Source organism: Larus michahellis, chromosome 2, assembly GCF_964199755.1.
Source record: "Larus michahellis chromosome 2, bLarMic1.1, whole genome shotgun sequence".
In the NCBI taxonomy this organism is placed as follows: Eukaryota; Metazoa; Chordata; class Aves; order Charadriiformes; family Laridae; genus Larus; species Larus michahellis.
The window spans coordinates 25,631,164-25,637,163 of NC_133897.1; positions in this window are offsets into that span (position 1 = coordinate 25,631,164).

Here is a 6,000-nt window from a genome sequence, read left to right on the forward strand (position 1 = left end):
GTCATGCAGTAAATAAATAACAAGAAGTTACCTGAGAGGTGTATATCGCTGCTGAGGAGTTCTTTTCTTGTCTGCTGCAGCTGACTGTTTGCAGCTGGGGACATCTTCCTGTTCTTGAAGGACCATGTCCTTCAGCTCCAAATCTGTTTTATCCTGAAGAATGTCCAGAATATACTCCCTTTTCTCCTGCTTGATAGTTGTTTTTCTCTGCTGTTGCTCTGATACCAAGGGCCTTTTTGTGAGGACATACGGGTTATTCTGGTGTACTGGCTTTCCATGTTTCCTCTTCTTCTCACTAGCAATTGAGAAATAAGAGTGTTAAATTTCCATACAATACAGAGTTTTTCTATGGCAAAGTAGCTGTCTGTGAACGAGAGGAAGTAGGTGCAAAGGTGAGTCTAAGGCAATAGAGATTTTGTTTCATTTAATTGCGGTGGAGGAATCAGGGCTTAGTGTCACCTCCTTTGGGATGCTTGGAGCACGACATGCAATTACAAGAGCCTTGTTTTGTGAACTCAGGAAGCTGGAATTATCAGGGGCTTTCCTTAGGACTGTATAACCCACAAACTCTTTTTTTCTGGAAGACATTTTTCTTAGTAGGGACTCTGTCAAGCCAAGCTTTTGCCAGAAAAAAAATGACCTTGCAGGTAATTTGTCTTGGGAATCTCTCCTCAGGGACCTTTTTCCCTGGGTATATGCACTTATTTATATTGTGTATCACCTTTTATAAATCTTAGAGATACATCCATTCTGGAGGTTCATAACTGCAAGCAGAATTTCAGAAATATTGCAAATAGTTTAGCAAGTGATGTGGGATTGCATACTTTCTAAACTTTTAGTAGGTTAAACTGAATAACACTGAAAGTCCTGTCCATTTTATCACATTTTATAGGTGTCTCATTATAAAGAAGACACATAAAATAACAAATTCTGGAAAATTCTATACAAATAAATGAAGTCCTGCTGGAGTACCTTGTGACTGGTGAATTGTTCTTATATAGACTGAGAAATTAAAATGGGAATTAGTCCTGAATCACCTACTTATTTTCATCATTAGATAAAGAGTTTAGGTGCTCAATTTCAAGCTAGAGGTTAGCTGACATAAATGTATACTAGGCTTGAAATCTGTGGTTTTTTTAAATTTGATCTTTAAATTCTCAGTAAGATAAATAAACAAGTAATAAACTTTGAATAAAAGTTAGTTGCAGTATTGCATGTGTTTTGGGATCAATTCTCCTTACTGATGCAAGGAGACATATCTTGTAATAATCTGTGTTTACATATAGACCACCACCAACAACGAATCTGATTGATAGGTCACCGAGGCACTAAGACCTCTCAATATCATTAAATTCTGAAGCCGCCGTGCACTTTTGGCTAGCAGCTCTATAGAGGTGGCTCATAGGTCTTCCTCTCTCTGCCTGACCAATTTCCTTCTGCTCAGATCTCCACCTGCATGCCTGTTAACTCCTCTTGTATGTCCAGCCTAATGGTTTGAGTCCACTGCCTTCCTCTTCATGTCGTCTTCTCATCCACCCCTCTCTGACTTGCCTCCAGCTCTGGTACCTCAAAAATGCACGTTTTGAACAGACTGGTCGGCCCTTTGAGAGCACTCCCTCCACCCAGAACATCTCCACAGTATTCGTTCACGATCCTGTCCTTTCATCACCTATGGAGAGCTCTGTGTTACAAGAGGTTCCTCCAAGAGGCAGCGGGATCCAGTGGGGACTGTTGCTGTGTGGTACTGCTCAGCCAGTCCTCAGGCAATGGATGAAATGGACTCCGGATGGCACAGGCTACCAGGAGTGAAACGCACTAAGACGCCATTAAATCTAACGCAGATGCTCTCTGCTGTGACTTGTTTCTTGCTAGTTTGTAGGGAAGACACTTCATTAAAATAGCTTGTGTTGTCACCTGGCCTATAGGTCAGCCACCTCGAGTTTTCACAGCACTGTCCTGACAAGACTGTCACAAGTGCCATAATTAGTTGGTGTGCCTGGAATCGGTCACAAATTTAATACAGTAAGCTGGGCTTTTCTCCTCCTAATTTTGCAGGAGGTCTCACCTTTTAGCATTTACTCCATGCATTATTTAAAAAAATACCGAAGGAATTCTCACATCTTACTTTTCAGAAAGGTCCAGGTGGCAGCTCCTTCTTGTCCAGTGTGGCTTCTCCTCTTCCTGCATGCAGCTAAAACCCCCTTCATCTCACGGGTTGGCTGCCACAAGCTCCTGGTGTTCAGTTTTGACAAAGGTTCTTTATCCTGCTTCCAAAACTTGTTTTATAGGTCATCTTTCCAGCTTATCATCCTGAGTATTTCTTTCCCGCTTTGTTTCTTTCTGCTGCCTCTCTATCTTCTACTGCATTAAACACCCACGCCTTTTCTTTCCTTTTAAAGCTCCTAATTACATAAATCCATGCACTTCTTAAGTTCTGCTGTGGCACCAACCCCTGCCTCTAATTAGTGTCGCCAGCTCCGCTTCAGTCGAATTTTCCTTAGAATATACTTTCTCCCTAACTCCTGGAAGCAGGGCTTTAAACAAGCACAAAGCCTCTCTTTCATCTTCCTCTAAACCTCATCATTCCCGGGAAATATACTCCGTAGTGGCCAATTTGCTGTGCCTTGTGCTTCTGACTCATTTTGCAGAGGATGGGTACTGCCCTTCTCCAGCTGCCACATCTACGGTGACGGTCTCCCATTGTCAATTTTGACTGCAACACTTGTGCGACAGAGACCCTGTCTGCATTACCTGCACGGGTACCACTTCCGTAAGGCCCCTTATCACTATATAAAGCCTCTAAACAGCAACCAGCGCTTATACTGCTACTGCATTGTAAGAAAGACCTGGATTGAGAGACCTGGAGCACTGGTTTGTGCCGACTCTATGAAGACCAAACATCCTGCAAGCTAGTAGTAAAGGAGAGTACTCAGTTGTGCTTTTTGTGGAACTTCATTTTGTGCAGTGCTTCGTTACCACAGTGATAAGAACTAAATAAAACTTTAAGATACAGTTTCTGAAACCTTCCCTCAGCAGAGAGTAGCATGTGGGCTGAACTGTTTTTAACTGGCTGAGGTGCCGATTTTGGGATAGAGCTGAGTGGAGAGAACAAGCGACACTTGAATACATGCTTGAAGTCCATCTAGATTTTCATGTTAAGAGGACAGATCTCCACTTCGACAGAGCAGCTTTTCATGTATAACCCTTGCAAATGTTTTGTATTATTTTGAGGGGAGAGTTTCTCCATGGGGAGGCAACATTCCCATTATGCTCTGCCCTACAGATTACAGCAGTCCAAAATGCTCTCTACAACTACCTGAAGGAGGCTGTATCAAGGTGGGGGTCCGTCTCTTCTGCCAAATAACAAGCGGTAGGACAACAGGAAATGGCCTCAAGTTGCACCAGGGGCGGTTTAGATTGGATATTAGGAAAAAATTCTTCAGTGAAAGGGTTGTCAAGCATTGGAACAGGCTGCCCAGGGAAGTGGTTGAGTCCCCATCCCTGGAGGTATTTAAAAGACGTGTAGATGTGGTGGTGGTTTTGGCAGTGTTAACGTTAACAGTTGGACTTGATGATCTTAAAGGTCTCTTCCAACCAAAACAATTCTATGAATCTAGAAAAAGGAACAGAGAGCTGAATAAATGGAGTCCATCCAATATGCTCCTTCTCTGACATGCTTCTCTGTCTGGTCTAAAATGATAGCCATTGCAAATGACTAAACTAGATGAGAACTGGGGAAAAGATCCAAACCCAAACCAACTAAAGTTGTAGAGATCTTAGAAATAAAGTAGGGTTAATCTTTTAACCTTGTTTTCATGAGATATCAAGCATGTGGGTTTATAATTTTACATGTAGCACTTGAATATTCACAGCCAGAATCAACTGAGTTTGTGTGCCTATGTCTTTTCAAAATCATGAGTTACCTACGAAAGGACCCTTGCCCATGAGAAACTTCCTCTGGTGCGTATGCTAAGTACCGTATTTTCCCAGCCCAGTCAGTTGGGCTTTGCACGCACACAGGCACAGACCTTTGAGTTGTACAAGCAGTGCTACAGTTTTGGTGATAGCCAAGGATTTTGCTGCAAAGAAAAGTCACGGTGTTACAGCCAACACCCTTCATTTATGATAAAATGACATGATTCACACATGTGTTTTGAGGGTATCTAAATGGATCAGCCTCAGTCCTCCTGCTGTTTCATTTTGCATGTTTTTCATTACGCGGGTATTTGTTGAACGTTTCAGTGACTTCAGAACACTGGGATCTGGTATCACAACAGCTGAGGCCATTACATTTTAAATCCCATTTTCTCTTTTACTAGGCTTTTATCACGATGGCACAAGAAAAAGAGCTCGTTAAAAGGTTTTTCCACTTATTTCACAGAAACAACATTCAGCATCAATGCTATGTTGCTAGGTAGCCAGGTGATTTTAAACTGGAAAGCATCTCAGCTCATAAATTCCTGCAAATCTGACGTATGTGTAGCTGCCCAGCAGAATCTCTGAGGTTACACAATTTGTACAGCAGCTTACATTGCGAAAGCTTTAGGTTTATAATCAATACTTATGCTACTTTATCAGTTTGAAGTACGTAGGTTTCTGATGCATCGTCGTTCCTGATTTTTTTCTCTCCACTCTGTATCCCCAGTGTGATTTCTCTCCATCTGTATGTGTCAGGTCTGGCTGGGATGGAGTTAGTTTTCCTCATGGTGGCTGGCATGGGGCTGTGTTTTAGATTTGTGACCAAAACAATGCTGATAACACGCTAATGTTTTAGCTATTGCTGGGCAGTGTCTGTACAGCGTCAAGGCCACCTCTGTTTCTCACCAGTGAATAGACTGGGGATGCACAAGAGGTTTGGAGGTGACCAGGCAGATGAGCTGGGAGGTGTCCCTACCCAGGGCGGGGGGGTTGGAACTAGGTGATCTTTAAGGTCCCTTCCAACCCAAACCATTCTGTGATTCTGTGACCCAAACTATCCAAAGAGATATTCCATGCCATATAACAGCATGATCAGAAATGCAACAGAGAGGAGCGGGATTTAGGTAGGTTAGCCAGCTTTTACTGAGGAATGGGCTGGGCATCGCTTTAAAGACCTGTGGGAGGTGGTGAGTGATTGCCTTTGCATCACTTGTTTATCGTTTTCTTTCTTCTTCCACTTCTCCTTTGCTTGTAAAATTATCAGCCCACGAGTTTTTTTTTGCATTTGCTCTTCCTTTTCTCTTCAGTTCTGGGGGCAGGGGATGTGAGCGAGCAGCTGTGCGGCGCTCAGCTGCTTACTGGGGTTAACCCACAACTCAGTGTCACAGCCAAACCAGAAGGAGCTCATACTTCCCTAGAAATGAGTGTTCTCGTGTGTGCCACGAGGAAGCTGCCTAACAAACAGGGACAGGAACTACAAGCATCACAGTTAAAGATGCTGTGTTCCACCTGCGGCCACTTCCCCCCTGATGTGACGGTATAAATTAAGAACGAAACAGAAAACAAGTGACCCCTCACGTTAGTACACGAAATAAAGTGACCACGAGAGGGTACTGGAGAGGTAAAACCACGGGTGGTTCAGCGGGTCACCTCTAACCAGCAGCTGGCCATAAGGTACCAGGAAAACCACGCTCTTCCCATCGTGCCTTTGGAATGACATATCTGTGAGCCCTAACCCATCACTTCCTACCCCGTGGAGAAGGGTCTGGCAATGGCAGCCAGGCTGGAGAAGCAACATCTGAGCCTCTTTGCCCTCCATTCATCATCAGGGATGCATGGAATATCAACAGGAGAAATTTCCACAGGTTAATAAAACCTGGGATTTAATAACAATCACCAGTAAGGCAATACACGGTACGTCAGCTCTGAGAGCTTTTTGGGGGGGTCAGGTTATGATGTGGACGTAGATTACACAGCTGCTATTCTCCTGTTATTGACAAAGTTTAATTTTTGTCACTAATGCATTTTGCTGGTAGAGCTGAAAGGTCGTGTCCCTAAGGATACGGCACCGTTTGTGTTAGC